The sequence below is a fragment of the Bubalus kerabau genome, chromosome 1 (genome assembly GCF_029407905.1).
Source record: "Bubalus kerabau isolate K-KA32 ecotype Philippines breed swamp buffalo chromosome 1, PCC_UOA_SB_1v2, whole genome shotgun sequence".
Taxonomy (NCBI): domain Eukaryota; kingdom Metazoa; phylum Chordata; class Mammalia; order Artiodactyla; family Bovidae; genus Bubalus; species Bubalus kerabau.
The window spans coordinates 234,319,558-234,344,034 of NC_073624.1; positions in this window are offsets into that span (position 1 = coordinate 234,319,558).

Below are 24,477 nucleotides of genomic sequence, written 5' to 3' on the forward strand. Positions count from 1 at the left end.
GCAAGGCTGATTACAGGTAGCTGGACCAATCTGCTGCTTTCCAGTGGGCCCTGCAGAGGGTGTCTCTGCTAGCAGTCCTTATCAGAACTGGGAGAAAGCAGCACATCTAAATTCTCAGCTCTGAACCTTAGACCCACTTCTAGAGGAAAGGCCAAGTTCCCTCTTCATCCTGTAAGGCAGAGAAATGTTTACCACAGCCAGCAAGAAGCGCCCACCTCAGTCTTGTTCCTAGCTGCTTGACTCGCCTCTCCAATTGCCGCCTCTTTGACCCACATGTCCCAGTCTTCTGATCTCCCTCCAGTTTTTCCAACCTGCCTCCAGGTTCTTTCACATTCCATCCCCTCTCCTTCTTCCCCTCCCTCTCTTCCTCTCATTTAGGGCTCAGCTGGAAGGTGGCAGCCTCAGAGAAGTCCTTCCTGACCATCCCCACATGAGGCGCCCGCACTAGACATTATCATAGCTCCCATCCTGTCCTGTTATAATAGAAGGCATTTTTCTCACAGGCTTATTTTTCAGCCTCTGCCTCTAGAATGAGGAACATGTCTATTGAGTTCTCCCAGGCCTTAACTGCTAACACAGTGGTTGGTGCAGAGGAACTGCTCAATACCTGTTTGTTGAATGAAAAAAAAAATAAATATCAGGATGGGGAACACATGTATACCTGTGGTGGATTCATTTTGATATTTGGCAAAACTAATACAATTATGTAAAGTTTAAAAATAAAATAAAATTTAAAAAAATAAAAAAAATAAAATAAAATAAAATTAGCTGTTCTTTTTAAAGACAATTTGCTGGTGACACTCCCGTATCCAGGGGTATTGGGAGGCCTAAGGCCTGGAGAACTGGCAGTCCTCTGCTCTTCCCTCTAAAGAGGCAAGGAAACCCCAGAATAGTGGGCAGGGCTCCCCTCGCCCTGCCTTTCTGCAATGCTGCCTTGGGGTGCTTGCCACAGTAGATTTGATGAGGCCTAGGGGAGCTAGGAGGAAAGAGAAAGAAAGAGACTCAAACCCAACTCTATGAAGCTAAAAAGTCACCAGGGTCTTTTTCTCCCTTAAGGTTTGAGGTCTCCCTCCCTGTGGCCTGTGTTAATGAGGTGTATCTGAGAATAACCAAGATGGTTAAGGGCTTGGGACTGAGTCTGTGGCCATTAACCAGCTAACAGGTGAGAAGGACGTGTGGGCCAGCACTCGAACGGCTGCAAACACCACTGGACTATGCAGCAAAGCAGATCTTCATTTTCAATCCCTTTCTCTGCCACCCCTGGTCATGTCACCTTTGCTAAGTCAGTGAAACTCTCAGGACTTGATTGGCAAAAAGGATTCTTTCGTTCCATGATTATCTGTTGAGCACCCACTGTGTGCCAGGGCCAGAGACTTCATTCTTTGCAATTTCCAGTGTTTTTAAGGAGAATTGCTGACTCAGATGCTTCTAGGCCCTAGAAAGGTAATGGAATAAAGAGGTATGGGGAAAACTGTGATGTGTCTGCCTGGTCTAAAGATGACAATTCTCCCTGAAGTTAATTTATAAAATCTTGCTAGTCTCGATAAAAATATCTTCAGATTTTTCCTGCAGCTAAACATGTTGATTATAAAGTTCATTTGGAAGAACAACAAATAATAGTGAGAAAAATCCTGAAAAAGAAGAACAAAGAGTGGGGGCTAGCCCTACTAAACACTAAAACATGCTATGAAACCTATATAATTAAAATGAAACAGAACAGGAAGTCAGAGAAAGACCCATTCATATGCAAATTTAATATTAGATAAAGACAATAGCTGAAATCAGAGGAAAATGATGGACTTTTAAATTATATTCAGATCATTGGAGAGCCATATAGAAAAAAATAAAACTGTATTCATTTCTGTCATACATTAGGATAGACCCCAAATGGATCAGAAATGTAAATGTAATAAAGGAAACCATGCAAGTACTAGAAGAAAACATTGTTGAATTTCTCTGTAGCCAGGGAATGGGGAACTCAATCCTATGACTTAAAATCCATAAGCAACAGTGGAAATATAGCTAAATTGATTATATTTTTAAAAATGTTGGCATGGCAAAAGTTGTTATAAGCAAAGTGAAAAGATAAACAACAAACTGGAAATAATATTTGCAACTTACATCACAAAGAGATCGTACATCTAATATATAAAAGAATTTTTAAAATTACAGGAGAACACCAATAAGCCTATAGAAAAAATAGGCTAGAGAATTGTACCAATGGTCCACAGAAAAAGAAGTGGAAGTGACTCTTAACCTTTTGAAAGGTGCTCAAGTTTGCTCATATTAAGAGAAATTCTTATAAAAAGAAAAGCAAAATGATCAAGATGGCCCACTAGTAAATTAAATGCCTACCAGAAAAAAGATCAAAACTCTTTTCAGGAAGACACCAAATCCGAGGCTCAACAGCATATTATCCACAATACCCCTTATACAATCAAAAATTTTGAAACCTGTGAAGAAAAAAGAAAAGGAGACCATACCAGGAAAAAATAATGGTAATCAAGAGAAACAGGTGCAGAGACAACATGGATATTATAATTCATAGAAAAGATCTTTAAAATGTCTATTATAATTACATTTTTAAAATTATGAGGAAAATATAAATATAATGGATGAACCTATAGAAGAATATTGGTAAAGAAATGGAAACTATAAAAAATGGGAATTTGAGAATTGAAAATATCTGAAGTGAAAATTTCAGTGGGCAAAACAGAAGATTGGGCACTACAGGAGATAAGATCAATGGACTTGGATATTAACAATAGAATCAATTCAAAGTGAAACAGAGGAAAAAAGCTAAAAAAAAAAAAAATGAACAGAGCTTCATTGACTTTGGGATAATATCAAGCAGGCTACCATATATGTAATTAGGATTCCAGCAGTATAGAAGATTAAGATTGGAAAAGAAAAATAAATTGAATATATAATGACCCAGATTTGTTGAAAAATACCAGTTACCTTCAAAGAGCTCAATGGACCTCAAGCAGGATAAACAGGGAACGTATAAGCTACATTATAGTCAAGCTGTTTAAATCAAAGATACAAAGAACATTTTTAAAGCAGCCAAGGCCAAAACATACAGTATATTGTGGAGAAAAACAGAAAATCAACCACTTTTATTAAAAACAATTTGAGCCAGGAAAGAAATATAAAGACATACTCAAGGTGCTGAAAAAAAGAGGAGAAAAACCACCCTGACAATCTAGAATTTTATATCCAGGGGGAAAGCCTTCAAAAATAAAAGCAAAATAAAGACATTTTCAGAACAAAAGCTGAAAGGATTTGTCATCAGTAGATCCGCACTGCAAGATATACTAAAGTTTTTCAAATGAAACATGAATGTAGCTGAAGAAATGAGAGATGAAAATAATAAATGTATACAGAAATAGAAAAGGGTTTTCCCTCTTTTTTTAATTTTTGAAAACATAATGGGTGTTTTAAAGCAGAAGCATTAATGTATTGTAGAGTTTATAACATATGTGGATGATAACAGAAAGGATGAGCAAGGAGTAAATGGAAATACACTGTTGTAAATTTTTTATATTGCATGTGAGTTGATACAGTATTAACTCTAAGCAGACTACGGTAGGTTAAGGATGCTCACTGTTTCCATAAATCAACCAGATGTAAAGCAGAGAAGTCTAGCTCAAAAGTCAGCAGAAGAGACGAATTAGAACCAAAAATAATTAATTCAAAAGAATGCAGGAAAGGAGGCAAAAGGAAGAACATATGAAAATAAAGCAAATAGCAAGACTGCACACATGAAACTAAATATATCAATAATTATATTACTTCATGCTGCTGCTGCTGCTAAGTCGTGTCAGCCGTGTCTGACTCTGTGCGACCCCATAGATGGCAGCCCACCAGGCTCCTCCGTCCCTGGGATTCTCCAGGCAAGAATACTGGAGTGGGATAGACTGAATACTCTAATTCAAAGGCAGACATTTTCAGACTGGATAAAAAGGCAAGACCCAACTACATGGTATCATCAGGAAATGCTCTTTAAAATATAAATGATAAGATGGAAAGTGAATAATATGAAAAGATATGTCATGCATTAGTAAGCATAAGAAGGCTGGGGTAGGCAAAATTTCTTGGATAGCACACAGAAAGTACTAACCAACCATGAAATATTGATAAATTTATCTTTCTCAAAATCAAAATCTTCACTCATCAAAAGATACCATTAAGAGAATGAAAAGGTAAGCCACAACTAGGAGAAGCCATTCATAATATGTAAGTCTGACAAAAGATTTTCATCTAGAATATATAAAGAACTCTTGTAACTATAACAAAGACAATTCAATTTTTTTAATGGCACAACAATAGAACAGACACTTTCCAAAGGAAGATATAAAATGACAAACAACTGAAAAAGCGCTTTATGTTATTAGTTGTTAGGGAGATGCAAATTGAAACCATAATGAGATACAACTGCAAATCCTTCAAAAAGGTAAAATTGAAAATATGGACAACTTCAAATGTTGCAAGGGGCGCATGCACAAGAGAGAGAAAGAATCAAGCAATAGATTAAAGAGAGTTAAGTGACATGTAAAGTGACATGTCAACCAAACCAAATATATAGAGCTCAGAGCGTATATGGATACAAATTAAGATACTGAAAAAGAAATATTTTGAGACAACTGGAAATAGGAACCCTGAAAATTTAATAATATTAAGGAAATATTCATTTTCAAGGTGATGATATATTATTTTTATTTTATTCTTTATTGAAGTATAGTTGATTTACGATGTTGTGTTAGTTTCAGGTGTACGGCATAGTGATTTTTGCAGGCTACATTCCATTATAGTTTATTATAAGATAATGGGTATAATTCCCTGCGCTATACGGTATATCCTCGTTGTTTATCTATTTTATATAAAGTACTTTGTATCTGCTAATCCCATTCCCTTACATTTTCCCTGCTCCCGTCCCTCTCCCTGTTCAGCCACAAGTTAATTACCTATATCTATGAGTCTGTTTCTGTTTTGTATATACGTTCTTTTGTATTACTTTTTAGATTCGCATATAGTGATAGAGTATTTGGCTTTCTCTGACTTATTTCTACTAAGCATATTCTCTAGATTCATCTATGTTGCCACAAATGGCAGTATTTCATTCTTTTATGGCTGAGTAATATTCCATCGTATGTATACATGTATACATATATATCACATATCACAACTTCTCAATCCAATCATCTGTTGGGCACTTGTAGTCTTCAAACGAGTTCTTGGTTTTAAATATATATACTGAAAGTTTTACAGATGAAATAGCTGTAGGGAGTTTGGGAGATTGAGGGAATGAACAAGGAAAAACACACAAAGCAACAAGCTTTATTGCATGATGCTCAGACAGTTGCATGAGAGGGGAAGTCCACCATGGCATGAGACTGTCCAGAGCGTAGGGTGGTGTGGGGAAAGGGAAGGCTCAGGGGATAAAAGGATCAGAGAGGGGATGGAGGTGTCTAGATGTAGTCTGCCCCTCATCATTATGGTGGGGAGTCTCTGGGTCAGGGAACTTGGAAGGCCCCTTGGGGGTTTCATAATCACAAGGCCCTATCTTATCAATGATCAGCAGGGGCTGGGTGAGGTTTCCAGGGTATGCAAAGCAGGTGGTCTCTAAAAAGCTAAAAATCTGCTTGTTTGGGATGTTTTGAAAATAACTGGATGTGTAAAAATTTGAGTTTGGCTTCTAAACTAATGGGTCTCAATCTTTAGTGAAAAAATAAACCTAGGAATCCATACACAGAGGCCATCTTTGACTACTTTATAGCAATGTATAACAATGTACCATTTCTCAGATGTTCTTCAAAGTAATCTGGGAGAGAGGAAGTGGCTGGGAGTAATGAAAGAAGATGGGCTATGAGCTGCTAATTGTTGAGGCTGGGTGATGAGTATATAAGTGTTCATTAATATTCATTATACTTTTGTAAGGGCTTCCCTGGTGGCTCAAACGGTAAAGTGTCTGCCTGCAATATGGGAGACCTGGGTTCGATCCCTGGGTCAGGAAGATCTCCTGGAGAAAGAAATGGCAACCCATTCCTGTACTCTTGCCTGGAAAATTCCATGGACTGTGGTAGGCTACAGTCCATACGGTCGCAAAGAGTCGGACACGATAGGTTTGAAGTTTTCCCTGTAAAAGATTAAATACTTCGTGCTTTTTTGTGACCCAGGAAAGAAGGCACAGATGTCTCTCTTTCAACAAAATCTAGGTCTGAAAACCCTTCCCAAGTGGCTTGGCTTTCCTCTGGAACTTGAAAGAGTTGCTTTTCTGGAGACCTCTCCTAAATTTCAGTGATCTAGAAGAACATTTGAGTCCCTAGTCCCTCGACAGGGATTCAGCAGGCACCAGGAGAGAATAGAAAGAGTAACAACAAGGAGAGAACCAACAGGACATGGAATTTAGGTAGCTAGCAGGGTGAAGGAAAGGAGGGAAGCAGAGCAAGATCCCTCTCCACACACACACACACACACACACACACACACACACACACACACCCCAAGACCAACTTTTCTTTCATTTTTCTGTTCAATCGCAAACCCAGGCAAGGGCACCTGTGAAACATTCCTCCCAAGTAATTTGGGAGCAGGGAAGTGGGCAAGAGTAATTTTGCTAGTTATTGAGACTGGGTGGTAGGTATGCACTGGGTTCACTGATAGTCTGTACCTTTGTATAGGTTCAACACCAGCCATCCACTTGCAGTGTGACCTTGGGCAGATTCCATGCTTTCTCTGGGCCACCACTTCCTTATCAGTACTCTAACTTCATTTACAGAAGCTGCAGAAATGGCTACTCAGGGGTGCAAGGCAAAAGACTTTGTCAGGGTCACACATTTTATCAGAAATGTTTTTCACGGAGAGATCAGTAAGTGTTAGGAAAGAGGAGGGAGCTGATGGGGAAGAAAAGGAATAGGGTGGGAAGCAACACCGCAAGTTATGTAAGATAACAGAACTTGCCTTGTGTTCCCAGCTGGATAAAGAGGGAGAGATGGAGCCATGGGCATCATTTAGAGGAACACTTCAGTGCGACAACATAATAGAAATCACCTCATCTCCTCTTGGTTCCCCGAGCCTGACTCTTGAATCATCAGTGAGTAATGATGTGGAGCCCCGCAGGCAGACACTCAGATCTGGATTTGAGCGAACAGTCCTTTGATTTGTTTTCGTTAAGACTAACAGTATCCCTGCAGATCCTTCACTTCAAAGACCTGAGAGTTTGGGAGCTAAGGGCGGGCAGCTACTGCACTGGGAAACGAAAACAACCGAAAGGGCTTTTTGCTATCGGTGCCAAGGTGAACTCTGGCTTCAGGCTGTGGATTCAAATCCTAGCTTTACCACCTCCTCCCTGTGTAACCTTCAACAAGTTTCTTAAATTCTCACCACCTCCTCATCTGTTCAGCAAGGTTACTTACATCCCCAACTCAGAGTTTTAAAAGAGCTAACCTACATAAGGCACTTTCTCAATGTTAACTGTTACGAAAAAGTAAACAAGCCATAGCCTCTGCTGGCGAGGAACTCATAATATCATTCCTGGCGAGGAATGATCAAGCTAGGATAGAAATGGCAGTATTGGAGGGAGAAAGTCCTAATGTTTCAAGGGTGGAAAAGATGAAGTGTCACATGAATACAGAAGAGAGAAATGATCATTCTTATGGTCAAAGACAGGGCACACTCCCGGGGGTAGTGACAGTTTTAGCTGGACTAAGGATGGATAAAGTTTGAGCAGCAGAAGCAAGATGGCAAGAGCAAGAGAGAGAGAGAGAGAGAAGCAGCACAGAGAGGCTTCCTGCAGAGGGAGGTGTGTTTGGAAAGATCAAGACTCCTATCTGGCTAAAGAATACGGATTCGTAATGAAATGTGGAGGAGATAAAGCTGAGAAGTGGCTGGAGCTGGCTTCTGGGCTGGGCTTTTTTGGGGGCAAGGAGCAGAGAGACATACTCAAGTTCACTTAGAAAACCAGAGTTATTTTATTTATTTAAAAAAATGCATTTATTGATTTATTTGGCTATGCCGGGTCTTAGTTGTGGCACTCTGGATCTTTGATCTTCGTGGCAGCACATGAACTCTTAGGTGGCAGGTAGGATCTAGTTCCCTGACCAGGGATTGAACCCATGCCCCCTGCCTTGGGAGCACAGAGTCTTAGCTATTGGACCACCAGGGAAGTCCCATAACCAGAGATATTTTAAAGGAGAATTACAGAAAAACCCCAAGAACTGGAGAATAGGGATTTTTAATAGTATTGGTGTTTTGTAGAGATTGCCTGGTGGGGTTGTTTATTTAACAAGGATGACTCAGCATCACCAGATCCCCAGTCTAGGTGCTAAGAACAATGTCCCTGCCCTTGTGGGCAAATAACAACCATGGAAACAAATCGGTGCGACAATTTCACATAGTGAAAGTGTTGCAAACAAAATAAAAAGCAAACTACTGGGACCATGACTGTCAAGGGTAAGGGGGTCAGCGTTGATTAGGGGTGGTGGGGGGGAGTAGGAAGGTGCTCTCTGAACTGAGACCTGAGTGGTGGAAGAGCTCGTTTGCAAGGATCCAAGAGAACCATGAGCTCAGAAGTCCTGAAGTAAGAGTGAACAATCTTGGACTGGCAGCAGCGGAAGCCACAGGTAAGGCCCCATCATGAAAATGCCAGTCTTCTTAGCCATGGTAAGGGGGTTGGAATTTATTCTAAGAGTGAAGGGAAGAGATTCTAGGGTTTTAAGCAGAGAAGTGACATGATCCTTTGGGCAGGTTTCAAGTCACTCCCAGCTCCGTGTGGGTTTGCATCATCATTGAAGGCCTGGAAGCAGGACGACTAGCAAGGAAACTGCCCCAGAGTCCAGGCACAGGATCGTGTTTCCTGGGTCCAGGGAAGCTCTGGGGACCTTGACAAGGGGGCGGTTTGTGCATCTTCCCAACAAGGGCTTTGATAAATAATTTATGACACATCTGAGGTACAGCAGACACAGCCATGGTGCTGATCTGAGTACATTGCGAGGAAAAGATGTCCCTGGACATACTGTTTGAAGAAAAAAGCATATTGCACAACTACACAGATATTCTACGAGCTCAACTACGTGAAATTAAACACTCATTTCTGTATCAGTTTATCTACATGTAAAGAAACCTCTGGGAAGATACTCACCAGTGGTTTTTCTGAGAAGTTTGTTTTTGCTTTCCTTTTTTTTTAAAAACTACATTCTTTGATCTTTTCTGAGTTAAAATGTTATTAGTGAGTGTGCATCATTTATGCAAAAGCCTAGTAACTTTTGTCAAAAGAAAAACAGATGGAAGGAAGGAGAGACAGAGGGAGAGAGGGAGGAACGAGGAAGGAAGGAAATTAAGAAAATTAAAGACCAATCCCTCTGTGCCCCTAACCCTGACACAAACACACGCAGACATGCACACACATCAGAGGGCACATACACACACACATACACACACATCAGGGGGATGCAACAAGGGGCTTGACCACCTCCAGATATGACCGTCCAAGGACATCACCAGAGCCCTGGAGAGTTCCTCTTTGGAGAGCATGATTAATCCGGCTACAGCAAGGCTCGGGCACCCAGAGCAAAGATGCATCACTCCTTGAGAGGCCAGCTTTGAATTTCAGAGGCAGAAAGCAGAAGAGGTGCCTTTGAAGGCTCCCCTCCCCACCCACCTACATACACGCTTGGAAGCCGCCAAACTGCCTTTAACCACAGTTGCCAGGGCATCCAGGGGCAGGAGGCAAGTGTCTGAGTGGAAACAAACCAGACCCTGGGGAGGGCAGGACAGAAGGGAAAGGGGAGAAGGGGAGCAGGTGTTCTCGTCCACGGAGCTTAGTGAGCGACTCCTACGTGTCACTTTTTGTCCCTTGGCATCTATGGCTATAAGCTTCCGGCCCCCGAGTGTGTTTTATTTGACTCACAGTGTTCAAAACGTTGAAATTGGGAGTTACTACATAAAGTTCTAAAAATTGGGAGTTTTTACATAGAGAGCTGAATTTCTGATTTTTTTCTTAGAAAAGTAGGAAAATGCCATTCCTTGGGCCTGCCTCCCCACAGGGAAATAATCTGGTGGAGACGACGTGCTCCTGCTGGCCCCCACACAGTGATCTCTCTTCTCAATTACTTCCCTGGGCCATAATAGACCCGTGCCTTTGCCACCTAAGATATTTAACAGCTCCTTCCCTCCTTACATGCACCTGTGATGGAGGAACTATGTGCATTTTACGGAAGAGGAAACAGGTTCAGAGAGGTTAAGTGACTTGTTCAAGATCACACAGCTTTTAGTAGCAAAGCAAGAATTCAAAGCTGACTTCAGAACCTATGCCCTGAGCAGTGAGGCAAAGTCACAGAAGGAGGAACCAGTGAGTCATCTCCCAAGTTGCTGGCCACGGTCTCTTTAAGGTTCATTTTTCCAGAAAGAACTGGCCTTCTACCCTAGGACCACAGTGAGCCCCCTAGGTGGCAGGCGGCAGGCCTCTTTTGAGTTCAAAGGGATCTGGGTGCAGTAGCAGGACCCGGGAGGGTTTTCTACAGTGGGGAAGGTGAAGGAGCCAAAGGGTTTTTAATGTGGGCTGAGACTGAAGCCTGAGTGGAGGGGGTGGGAAGAACCTGAGTGGGGTGGGGTGGTGTGCACTGAGTCCCCATCCCCATCTCCATATTTGACCCAGGGCAGCTTGCCTTTTTCTCTTTTCTATGTCAGGGTTCTATTTAAAACCTCCTTTAGGCAAAGGGGGATTTTGCTGCTCAAAAATAGTTTGGATAAATTTGACAATTTGAGTCTATGTCAAAAAACCATAGATGGATATTTCATGTGTGGCTAAGAAGCTATCACTGGGAACCGTCAAATGAGCCCCATGGGCCATGGCCAGCCTCTTATCTTCAGCTTTCAGGAGGGACCTCCTGCTAGATTCACTTCCACCCCACAGCTCCTGAAATGGAACCCACCCTCCCAGGACTCCAAGCAGGGCCCAGAATTTGTTTGTGTAAATTTGCATAAAAAGCTTCACTGAATGAGATTCACTAAAAGCAGGTGAGATTCACAGAGTCCCCCAGGGCAATGATTTTCTCTTTGAATTTCATTTTCTCTTGAGAAGCAAACACTTCGCTTCTCTGGCTTCCTCCATCCACTGGACCTGCACTACCTTCCTGTTCCCTTATGCCACACACTCATAGACACAGATGCACATGCATGCACACACATATACAAACATATGTATATACAGGCACACACACATATAAACACTCATGAACATGCACCCAGCAAGCTTTAAGTCACTGAACAAGTGACTGTCTGTCACAGATGATTCTAGAGTTTGATCCAGCCTAATGTCTGCCCGGGATGTAGCCCATTTGCCTGAGAAGCACCCATCATTGGTTTGTGCGTGTAGTGGTGAGACCCCACCCTGTGTCTCTGAGCCAGCCCTCGGGGACCAAGATTCAGCTTGGGGACCCCTGAGGACACTCTCTCTTTCTGTTCCTAGTTGCATCTAGAGTCTTGGCAGAGACCTTCGGGCACAATGTCACCAAGACCTTCTCATCTACTCTGGGAAGCAGGGGATTACTGCAATAGGAAGGAGTCAGGCATCACCACAGGATGGGGTGGAAGCTCAAAATGGACCCTCCCATCAGCCTAACATGGAGACACTTACCACTCAGAGACCCAGCCCTGCCAAGAAACCCAAATGACTTTGTCCCTGGACACCCCAGACATGAGGCGAATGGGTTTCTCCCTCCTCCAGCCTTCATATCATTTCCTGGCCAGACCAGGTGCCTTGGGGGAGCTATGTGGGGCTCCTTGCTGGTTAAGGCTCCAAGCCGACTTCTGTCTTCTGGGTCACCTCTGGGCTGGGTCACTCACCTCTCCTCTCCTGTATTACCCTACCCACAACAAGCCCGGTTTGTTCACCTCTCCCTGTGTCCCCGCAACCTGCTCTGTCTCCTAGGTAATGCCCACTCCCACCGCCTTCAGTCCCCACACAGCTCTTGGCCATATTCACTCTCCTCCAAACCCTTCCCCTAGTAATATTAACCAAAACAATAACCAACCTTTGCCAAATTCCTATTATGTCTCAATACTGATACTCGCTCCATTTCATTCTCACACACAAAAAATTGGAGCATTAATTGCTACCGTTTTACAGATGAGGAAATTGAGGGCCAATAGGTTGAAGCAACTTCCTTAAGGTCAAACAATTTGTTATGAAAAACCAGGCATCATATTCAAGTCTGTCTTGTATAGCTCATGCCCTTTATGGCTACCTGGCATTATATTGCACTTACTGATTTGGCCATTATCAGTTTGGATTGTGGGCTTTTTGGGGGCAGGGACTCTCTCACTTGCCACTTCCTGTATCAGCCTCTGCCACCTAATTAATATTCAGTAAATATTTGTTAAGTGAATTGATGGCAAAGTCCACACTCTATTTTTAAAACTGTTTACTAATTTTTGACACAGCAATGCACATGGTTTTTAAAAAATCAAGAAATAAAAAAAGTGAAATTTAAATCTTCTTCCTGGATGCCCTGTTCCCTTCCTCCATGGCTCTTTTGTAACCTTCCAAAGATATTAGAATATTCTATACATATGTGTGCTTATACAAATGTGTGTAATATACATGTATCATATCATACTATACTATTGAAACCACTCTGCATCTTGATTTTTTTCACTTAATGTGTCTTGGAAATATTCACATCAGTGTATATCTATACACACAAATCCCTATGTTATTAATTGCCATGCTAAGCTTCATACCCATCATGTGGGTTTCAGGGAAGTCCCTGGAAACTTTTTAGGGCTAGAGTTCAGTTCAGCTCAGTCGTGTCTGACTCTTTGCGACCCCATGAATCGCAGCACACCAGGCCTCCAGTAAGTGTGATCTGGCATCATGAGTGACCTAGAATTTAGGAGCAGGGGAAGGGACCTCTGAAATTGTCCGGTTTAATCCCTTTATGTTATAAATAGGGAAGCTGAGGCCAAGGGGGTGGTGATGGTGGAAACAGACACTCTTAGAGCCACACTGGGAGTTCATTGCAGATCCAGGGCAAGAGACTTGCCTCTGGAATTCTTGGCCAGGCTCCTCTGCTTGGCAAGCTCAGAAGAAATTATAGCCAGTTCCCAGCAGAGAGAGTGCCTGGTTGGGCTTTGTCAATGGCAATGCCCTCCCAGGCAGGCTGGAGTAAGAGTGATAATGTAGGTCGCTTGGTAATCAGAAAAGAGAGCTCAAGCCCTTTAAATGCCGGCTGTTTCATTTGGTCCCAGAAGACCAGATTAGCATTGATTATCTGCCCCGAGCTAGTAGATAAAAGGCCCATACCAAAAGGGAACACCAGCCTGCAAAGATGAGTCAAAGCCCCTCACTCTCAGTGCAGCCCGGCTTGGCATCTGGGACTTCCTGAGCCCACGGGCAGCTTGCAGGAGCCTGTACCTTTCCTCCAGTCGGCAAAAGTAGGGATGGGGAGGGGGATAAAAATCCAGAAGCACAGCTGAGGGAGCTAAAATTCAGAGAAAGGAGTCTCTGTTGGGATGAATGCCTTATCTGCAGGTGCATTTCGCATCCCCATTCTTCACACACACACATACACACACACACATACACACACAGACACACACACTGTAAGTTCCACGAGGGCAGGGACCTGGCTCACCTTGTTTGCTATAGTTCCTAGTGTAGTTTCTGACATGTTAGGTGCTCAGTAAATACTTGTTAAGGCAATCAACACGTGCACACACATATATCGTTCCTACACACATAGACACACACTGCACACTCTACTCTCTGGATTATTGTTTAAACTGTTTCTACTCCTTCAGCTGTCCTTTTCCTGCCTGTGGCTACAGGTCCAGGCTTCTCTGGGAAACCTTCCCCACTGCTCCAGCTACAAAGGCCTTTACTTCCCCTGAAGTTCTTGCAGTTTCAATGAATAAAACAATAGCATCTTCCCTCCCTCATATCAGACATACTCGATGGGTTTGCATGATTTACAGGAATGACAAGACAGAGGGTTTAAAAGCCAGATCATTATAGAAAATCCGTGTTGAAAATAATATTCACACCACAAGCAATAATTAATTGTGTTGCCTTTTGTATAGAGGTAGGGTGGGGTAGTGGAGGGAGTCTTGGGTATGTCATCATGAAAACTTGGGTTCAAATCCTGCCTCTGTCACTGGTTAACTTCCTAGCCTTGGATTAGTTGCTTAGCCTAGTGTCCAGTCCTTATCTATAAAATAGCAGCAATAAGAACTTCCTCACATGGTTGTGAGGATAAAAAGAGTAAGCACTAATATGTAACCATGCAAGAATAGTGATTTTTTTCTGTTTTGTTCATGGATGTAGTCCAGGACTTAGAACAATGCCTGGCATATAGTTGGCACTCGATAAATAGTTGTGGAATGAATGAACTTGCAGTAGTCATAAAGGTAGCTACGATTCATTAACCACTCATGGTGTGTCAGGCTGTATGCTAAGCAGATGTGTATTATCTCATTGAATCCTCACCCTAGTCCTGGAAGTAGCCCCATTTTTTAGATGAAAAACTAAGGCTAAGACCAACCTCATAGTAAGTTGTCGATGAGGATTTATTCCCTTCTCTCCCCCAGCACACTGTTGTTTCCCTTTTTCCTCATCTTAGTTTTGTCCCATCATTCAGCCCTCAGCTCTTCAGCAACTGCAGTCTCACTTAGTCTTTTCCCTTGAGGATCCTGGCCCTGGGACCTCTGCTCGGGCTGCAAGGTGCAGAATATACGTAGACCCAGACATGGATGCCCATTTCTCCTGCTCCATTTTTCCCACTGGCTACAAAGCAGCTGCCTGTGTTCCAGCCCTCATTCTGTTCTCCATGCCCTCCCCGCCCCCCACCATTCATCTCTCTAGCTATTTGCTGAACTTGGCATTTTTTCCCCTAGGCTTGGGCATTTTTCCCCCTAGACTAAACCTCTGCCTAGAACACCCTTCCTGTCTTTTTCACTCACAAATAACCAGATTCATCAGGTTAAGGGTACTCTAAGCATCCTTCTCTGACCCCTCCTGTACTGTGACAGGAATCCGCCTTCTGTTCCTGTGGCCCTCTACATCCCCCTTCTCCTTCACTCTGTATTTCTACTGGCTGTTTAACTGCCTGCCTCCTGCTATTCACCCTTATTAACTCTAAGTTCCTATTTGAGACCAAGAACTTTTTCCATCTGGCCTGTTACTATATTTCCACCCCCACCCACCCCTGCACCTTGCACAGAGTCTGGCCCAGAACAGGACTCACTGACTCTTTGTGAGTGAATGGTCTGCTCTATTAGCTGCCAGGATTCACAGTTCTGCTTTTTTCTTTCCAGTCCAGTCTGCAACCCTGCTAGCAATTCCTTCCCACTGCTGAGCCAAACTCTTGAATTTGGCCCTTCCTCACCAGCCCTGGCCAGCTTCCATCAATCCCAGGAAAATGCTTCTTTACTGGTTTAGAAATTTTCTGGGCTGCTGGGAAAAAACAGAAATGTCTCCCAGGAAGGGACATAAAGATCATGTAGTTTAGCCTTTCGACTATGCAGGGTGAAAGTGGACTGGGTAAAGGGGCTGGGGTTGGGGGGCTGCCCCCAAGGTCACACAGTCTGTTTAGGGCAAAGGCAAGTACAAAACCCAGGTTTCCCAGGTCATCATGCAAAATCCTTTCTCTCCATTTAACCTATGGTACATACAAAGCCAACCCATGAGACTGGTTGGATGGGATTTTACACACATAAGAAGCAAGGCTACACTTTGAATTTGGGATTTTGTATGCCATCAACATTGTGCCTCCTGCTCTGTTTCTTGTTGGAAAGCAGGACAAAAAGCATGAGTGGGACTCTGGCATTCTTGTTCTGGCCTCAGCCCTGCCACTGATGTACTAGCTGTTTCCCCACTGTTCTTCTCAGAGAACAGTGAATTTGACTATAGCGTTAGAGGAAATAAGGCTGGAAAGAAAAGATGCAGCCCAATTGAAGAGAGTTGGGAGTGTCTAAGCCAGAATACTTTATTGGGGAAGCAGTGGGGAACCTCTGAGGGTCTTTGAGCAGGAGATGACCTGACTGGCTACAGCAGAGCCTCTAGGGAACTCTTGGCTAATAAATCTGGATAGAAAAGCAATCTTTTCATGTGAGGTTGTAACCTTATCCACCTACTGGGAGGCAAATGTCCCAGTATCTCTGTCTCTCAGGTAACAGCCATCTCCCCTAAGGACTCTCATTTCACAAGCTCAGATTTCCTGAGGGAGGGATTTGAGCAAAGCAGAAAGATTCCCCGGGTTAGTCATTATCGTAGTGGCTGGAATCTCCATTGAGAGCTTTGATGAATAAATCTGCCCAGAGAGGCCGGTCCTTGGCAAAACTTGTCATGAGGCTCTAGGGATCTCACCCGGTTTATGCTGTGGTTCCTGGGCTTTCAGGAGGGGCAGTGAGTAGAGCCAGAAAATGGCCCCTGCAGGACCATTTCTTGATCCAGCCCTGACTGCCAGGGGAAAAAAATCATGGTTCCTGCAGGAGAGCTCAGTCTAAGCTAGAATGTTGCCGCACCACTGATGCTTCTGCTCCCAACATGGATTTTCAAGGGCTGACATGGGGAAACAATCTTGGCGTGAGGAACAGTTCTATTACTGATGGGCTGCAAGTCCCTGGAAAGACTTGATCTCTCTGAGCTTCCTTTCCCTGTTGAAGGAGGCATTTGTCCCAGTTCAAATAGGTACATATACACAATGGAGTACTACTCAGCCATTAAAAAGAACACATTTGAATCAGTTCTAATGAGGTGGATGAAACTGGAGCCTATTATACAGAGTGAAGTAAGCCAGAAAGAAAAACACCAATACAGTATACTAACGCATATATATGGAATTTAGAAAGATGGTAACAATAACCCTGTGTACGAGACAGCAAAAGAGACACTGATGTATAGAACAGTCTTATGGACTCTGTGGGAGAGGGAGAGGGTGGGAAGATTTGGGAGAATGGCATTGAAACATGTGTAATATCATGTATGAAACGAGTTGCCAGTCCAGGTTTGATGCACGATACTGGATGCTTGGGGCTGGTGCACTGGGACGACCCAGAGGGATGGTGTGGGGAGGGAGGAGGGAGGAGGGTTCAGGATGGGGAGCGTATGTATACCTGTGGCGGAAATAACAAAGGGGCTCCAGCTCCCCTTTCCAACACCCAGATGTATTGTGTTAAGAATGATGCTGAGGTTACATCCAGAAAAAGAGTACGGCTTTCTGTCAGCTTCTCCAGGAAAGGGAGCTCCCTCCTATATTAGTTTCCTAGCACCGCTGTAACACATTACCTAAACTTTGTGGCTTAAAACAGCACAAATTTATTCTCTTATTGTTGTGGGGGTTGGAAATCTGAAACCAGCTTCAGAGGGCTTACATTAAGGAATTACCAGGGCAGGTTTGTTCTGGAGGTTAGAGAAGAGACTCTCTTTTCTTGCCCTTTTCAGCTTCCAATGGCCCACTTCTATTTCTTGACTTGTGACTGTCCCCCCACCCCTATCTTCAAAGCACATCATGGCAATCTCTGTTTCCATCATCATATCATCTCTTCTGCAGTCAAATCGCCCTCTGCTTCTTCTTTTTTTTTTTTAATATTTATTTATTTACCTGCATCAAGTCTTAGTTGCAGCATACAAGCCTCTCTCTCGGGGGGCATGGGGGCCTCAGAGAGTGTGGCCTCAGAAGTTGAGGTGTGCAGGCTTAGCTGTCCTGTGGCATGTGGGTGGGATCTTAGTTTCCCAAACAGGGATCAAGCCCCCGTCCCCTGTATTTGAAGGCAGATTCTTAACCACTGGACCTCCAGGGAAGTCCCTCCATCTGCCTCGTCCAGGTTCGATGCACGATACTGGATGCTTGGGGCTGGTGCACTGGGACGACCCAGAGGGATGGAATGGGGAGGGAGGAGGGAGGAGGGTTCAGGATGGGGAACACATGTATACCTGTGGCGGATTCATTTTGATATTTGGCAAAACTAATACAATTATGTAAAGTTTAAAAATAAAATAAAAAAAAATTTAAAAAAAAGAAAAAAGAACCCTTGTGATCACATGGAAGGCCCCCTACCCAGATAATCCAGGATAATCTCATCTCAAGATCCTTATCTTAGTCACATCTGCAAAGGTCCTCTTGCAGTGTAAGGTAACACTGTCACAGGTTCTGGGGATTGGGACATGGGTGTCTTTGAAGAGCCCATCAGCTAACCTGTCATATCCGACACATGGCAACTCATTGTAAATCCCTATAGTCTAGAAATGGAACTGGGACAGAATAATGGAATTATTCCAAGTTAGCATGGGAGGCCTGACATATGCAAACTGTAACAGAGAAAAAGATTGCACGTGGCATCTTCTGTTTCTGGAACCATGCCAGCCTCATTGAAATTCCACATCCCACTGCCTTCTCCTGACACTGTATCATTTACAGTGCTCCCGAGGCTAGTACAGTGACTCATTATTATTGGTTAATGAAGCATCTAAGGCCTAAACCCACAGTCAGCGGCTGCGATAAAGAGTGAGGACAGAGCTGGACTGAAGGGAGTTCTGTAGGAGGGATGTAAACCAAAAGAGACAGAGGCCAGGCTGTTCTCGTGTCTTCATTTCACAAACATTTACTGAGCACTTAGGGGGTCCAGCAACTATGTGTACAACAAGAATAAGGGCCCCAGGTGTGTTCCTGACCGCCAAGAATTCAAGGTAAGTGGGAGAGACAGACAGGTACATAAATACACTAAGACACTCATGAAAACTGCTCAGAAGAAGGTGGGTGATGAGGCGCCCTGAGGACAGTCTCTGCTTCAAAGAAGCAGGGAGGCCTCCCAGAGGAGGGGGCAGTTCACCTGGGTCTTGAAGGACGACTGGACATTCTGATGTTGAAAAAGGGAAGGGAAGGAGACGTGGGCAGAAAAAACAGGTGCTAAGGGAAGTAGTTAAAAGGCGTGGGTTTTCACTGCATCCTGAATGACATGCAGAGAGATTCTGGGAGGAGGAGAAGAGAATCTGGAAATTTTGCCTTCAGGCTGCAGTGGAGGCAAAGTGGTGACATTTGGCTGGCAATGGCAATGACATTTGGCTGGGCAGACACTGTGGGGGAGTCTGGCATTGGGAATAAAGAGCCGAACCTCACCACTGTCTGAATAAATTCAGGAGGGCTGCAAGGAAAGATCAGATGCTGAAGTGGTGAAGACAGACTTGGGTTCAATCTCAGCTGTACCGCTCACTAGCTCTGTGACTCTGGTGAGTTTCTTAACCCATCTGGGCCTCAGGGTGCTCATCGAAAAAGTAAGAGAAATCATCACCACCTGTGAGGATAGTTGTGTGGCGAGGGCCTTGTCTGTTTTCTACCATATATACAGCATCTGGCTCATGTTTGTAAACTGAATGAATCATGTCTGGAGGAAAAAAAAATGCTTGGCAGGATGCCTGATGAATAATAAATGTTTAGTGAATCAGTCGATTATTAATTTTAAGGGAAGAAATTCAGTGATGGTCTGGGCCAGCCCCCATGGCTCTCCATGTATTCTCTAACATTTCTGAGAAGTGCTCACCCATTATGGCCCCGGCAGCCTGGAAGCACAGGAAAGATCCCTGAATCAGAATTAGGGGGGCAGGTGGGCTTACTTCCAGTCTTGACTGTCACTCGTGAACTGCGATTATGGGGACACCCATGTCCTGGTCTATGCCCTGTGGCTCCTCCAGGTGAGAGCTCTGCCTTATCCCTGACAAGGTCACTGAGGGCTGCGGAAGGACACCAGGCCACTTGCTTCCTCATGAGCTCCATGCTTCCCCCCAACCCTGTCTCCCTCAGCAGCCCAATAGAACCTCCAGAACTTTCCCTGAGCCTCACACCATAGAAAGAGCATGGTCTCTGGAGCTGAGCCACCACCCACAGCTGTGTGACTGGGAGTCTAACCTCTCTGACTTCGTGTATTTATTGGGACCTGATGGCTACCTGGATTTGAATCCTAGTTCCAAAATTCTTTAGCTGTGTGAAATTAGTTTAGAAGTCAGTTTAGAAACTTAACGTCTCTGCTCTTCAGTCTCCTGCTGGGTACTATGTGGGTTATAGCTTGTCCTCCCAGGCTTTCTATGAAGATTTGTTCCTGAAACAGGTGTAACCGCATTCCCACCTAAAGATCGGGTCCCATCTCAGGCTCTTGGCTGAGTCTTGCCTCAGTGGTCCAGCTGCTGACTCCACCTATGCTGAGTCTCTTGACTTTGGCTACCAGCATGTGGGACCTGGGACCTGGGTTTTCCACCCACTGTAGTGAGGGAACGCTGTCTCTTTCCCCAGGCCTGCGAGGGTGGCTCTGAAGGAAGCCTCCAAAAGCTGACCCTTCCCACTTCCTCATCATGCTGGGGAAGGGGTAGTGGTCCTGGCCCAGTGACACATGCCACATGCCAGAGACCACTGGGCCCAGAGGGATAAATATTTCAAAAGAAAGGTCTCTGGGGTGAATCCTCTTAATCCCTCTCTGTCTCTGGATTTCACTTTAATACGCTCTCATTCATTCTTGTGTACCCTCAAAGTAAGAGAAGGCAGCAGGTTTCCCTTCAAGTGACTTAGGAAACTTCTCCCTTTACAGCACCAACAGGTGTACTTGACATGAGGGGAGGGCATCTCCTGGGGCTGCCTGGAGGGAGACTTGTCACCTCTTAGGGACCCTCCATCATGTAGGGTGCTTCCTCTCCCTCTCTCTCTCTCTCTCTCTCACACACACACACACACACACATTCATTCAAACCCCTCCACTAGCTGTGTATAACCTTGATTCTAAACCAGAATAATATCATGGGGAATGTTCAGGCTCCAAGTAAATGACCCAGGGCAGGAACCCCAGCCCTGCTGTTTCCCAGCTGGGCAACCCTGGGCAAGGTCTTCAACCCTCTATGAGCTTCAGGCTCCTCATCCGTAACAAGGGAAATTCAGAGTACCTATATGGTAAGGTTGTCAGTGAGGATTAAATGAAATGAGACACATCAATAAAGCCCTGAGCACATGTTAAGTGCTCTTTAAATAGAAGTCACCACTATTATTGCTGTTGCTGTTGTTGTTGTTGTTGTTGTGTTGTTATTATTATTATTATCTCCAGGAAAAAGTTGCTCTTGTGAAGACAAAGTCATTGTCTGCCTTATTTACCACTCTATCCCCATCACCTAGGACAGTGTTTGGGATACAATCAGTGCTCAGCAAACACTTGGAGAACCAAGTCACAATCACCCTTCTTCTTGGAATCATGGCTATTCTCCCCCTGTGTGATCTCAAGAGCAACCCAGCCCACGGTCCCGAAGCACCTGGACACAAGAATTGTCACAAGAGCTTCCTGTGTGCCAGGCGACCAAGCTAAGGGTCTTATCCTACATTGATTTTCTTGTCTCCGCTCCCCTCACCTTCTGAATTCCTTGAGGAGAAAGACTAGGAGATCTAGCCCAGAATAGGTGCTTGACAAGCATTCTCTGAAAAAGTGATTGGTCGAGTAGCCCATTTTACATGTGGGAAAACTGAACCTCAAAGGGTTAACACACTCATCTAGATCTAGAGGGGAGTCCCCAGAGGGCCAGACCAGCACTGTGGGTCCCCCAACACCGATGACTCAGTGTGGACGGGTCTGACGACTCAGTGTGGATGGGTCCACTGACACCCACTGATAGTGAGCTAATTTAGCCAGAGCAGGAGAGAGCTGAGTGCTCCTGCCTTAATTCCACAGACACTGCCTGATGGAGTGGGAGATTATCTATGTCACCGTGATGTGCTTTTCATTAAAGTTGGGCTCCGTCACAGGTAGTCTTTGAAATGTCAATTTTAATTAAAAGCCCAATCCTAATAAACACACCATAGATTAAACCCAGCCAGAGCAGCTTACTGCTGGGTGAACTTCTCACGCTTCAGTAGACAAACTTGTCTCCAGTGAGACGGCTTGTTTGGGAACATCCAGTCCATCAGGCAGCTTCACTCAGAGAAGGGCCTTGGCCTCAATCCTCAGCATCACTGACTCCAGGCTTCCAAAAACACAGCCCGGAGTGGAGCCAGCCGGATGCCAGTCCCAGATCAGCTGCTGATAGGGAGCTGATGCTCAGCTGATGCTCAGCCAAGTAGAATCAATTTTATTATGTATGGTTTTCTTTTATTTAAAAGATCATTCACAAAATACCATATCCATAGATTTACTTTCTGTCATATAGCTGAATGTGGTAAGTGTTTGGAATTCCATTCTTAGATTTAAAAGTCAACTGGATTGCCCAGAAGTTTAGATGAATTTATTTTGTTCTTAATCTTTTCCACATTGAAGACGTAAGTAGGTCATCTGAAAGCATCAGGTTTGACTACAACCACATAATGCATGTCTTTCTTTAGGTAAGTACTGGTGTTACACAAACGGTTCTTATCTCAGAAGCAAAGATGACAGGTGGAAGGAAGGACAGGAGGCAGAGTTCTGTAAATTGCTGAGACCTGGGGACAGACAGAGAAGCCGAGGGTGGCGGCTAATGAGGAGCTGTTTCCTAAGCACACTGCATAGGCCAGGCTGCCCCCGGCCCTCCAGTCTTGCTGGTAAGGGTCTCTCTTTTCCGGGGCTCTAGCCGAGCCCAGACTGCTCCCAGTGGGAAGAACTGGGACTTGGGTGCTGAAAAATTTGTTCTCTCATAGGTGTCTGAGCTCAAAAGCTGCTGCCTAGCTGCCCGGCCCTGGGGGAGAGCTGAACACTCTATGTGGGAGTGAACGTCCTGAAGCTGAGACCTGGTGACCTTGGGCCACCTACCTGTTACCTGAAAGCTCTGCATAGTCAAATTCTCAATTCATCAAGTGAGAGAGTAAAGTGCCAGGTTCTAGGCCCATTTTCATTCCAAAATTAAGGGACGGTGGGAAGCACAGTATCTCATTGTGACTTAACACTGTGGGACAGAGAAGCCCAGAGAGTGAGGCAGGACACACAGTGGAGGTCCAAGAGGAAGCCAGTCACACAGGGTGAGCCCAGCACAGCGCCGCCCGCTGCGGTCCCCAAAGCACCTCTGTGCCCAGCGGAGAGGAAGCTAGACAGCAGTTCACTACATCCAGCCACAGAGGGGCCTCTAACACAGCTGGTGCCCGAGGGAGACCAGCTTAGACACAGCGCTGGAAGAGTGATAAAAACACGTGAGCGCAGCAGGGCACTCAGTCTATCTCCTACGTGCACTCCCCACCGACAGTTCACACCATTCTCTCAGGTTCTGCTGTTTGAAGCGTGAACCTGTTCCGCGTGAACAGCCCATCTGGGAAGCCGATAGTGGAGTTAGGACTACCTATGAATAGTTATAGGAAGGAATCTGCAGAGATCAACAGATACTTTATCCTTGTTTTGAAAGGAAGGTGTCCCAAACGCTGTCTGTTGATCACAGCTGGCTAAAAACAAGGGGCTATCCAACGTGGGACTTGCTTTCTTCCTTGGAAGCCACAGCAATACAGAACTCGACATGCAGGTCAGAAGAGAAGCACTGAGAAAACGCAAAGGATAAGGCCGGTGTGGCTGAAGTAAAAGGAGAAAGCAATGGAGAGAAATGGAGCAGCACTTCAACCCAGCGAACTCCCGCATGGCGACTGCCTCTGCCCCTCTAGAGAAACTCCTGTGCTGGAAGGAGACAAGGAGCGAGAAGGGAAAAGGACAGAAGGAAAAGGGGAAAGGAGTGGCAGGGGGTAAAAAAAAGCACAAAACAGGTACCAGGTAGATACAGCAAAACCAAGAATGTACGAAAAACCACTTGTTAACTTCTGACATACACTCACAAGCTCTGTGTTTCCGAAAAGAAAAGAGGACAAAGGTCAGGCACAGGACTGGTAACTGCAGGACTGCTGGTCTGGGGGGCTAGCCAGGCTGTGGTCTTGCTCGAACGCCCCCCACACCCTATTCCCTCCCCACGGCAAGCTCATTCTTGCTCCTTTGAAGGGACTCTGAGGATTATCCATCCAGCCCTTCTCGTCCTACAGATGGGGAAGCCTAGTCCTAGAAAGAGAAATGGACAGAGTCCTGTTTGTAGCAGGAAACCAACCTCCCAGCTCCGTGCCCTCCCCAGTCATCACTCAGGCTTGGCCAACTGGTAGCTCTGCAACCTTGACCATCTCCATTTTCTTCTGAGCTTCAAGTTCCTTTTATATAAAATTAAAGGGATTGGAATAGCAATGGTCCCAACTTTGACTGCCCATTAGAATCACCTAGGGAGGTTTTAAAAATCTCAGTTCCTAGTTCACCTGAGACTAATTCATCAGAGCCTCTGGTGTGGGACTTGGACACTAGTGGTTTATAAAACTCTTCCAGTGATTCCAAAGTGTATCCAGAACTGAGAACCAGTAGACTAGATAATCACTAAGTCTCTCTTTAGCTCTAACATTTTTATATGTTTAGAATTCCTCAGCCTGAAATCCTCTGGGCATCACACACTCACATGGTCTCCCCATATATCTACCCCACAACTGTTTTGAGCAATTCTTTCTTATACTTCAGGGGAAAGCTTAA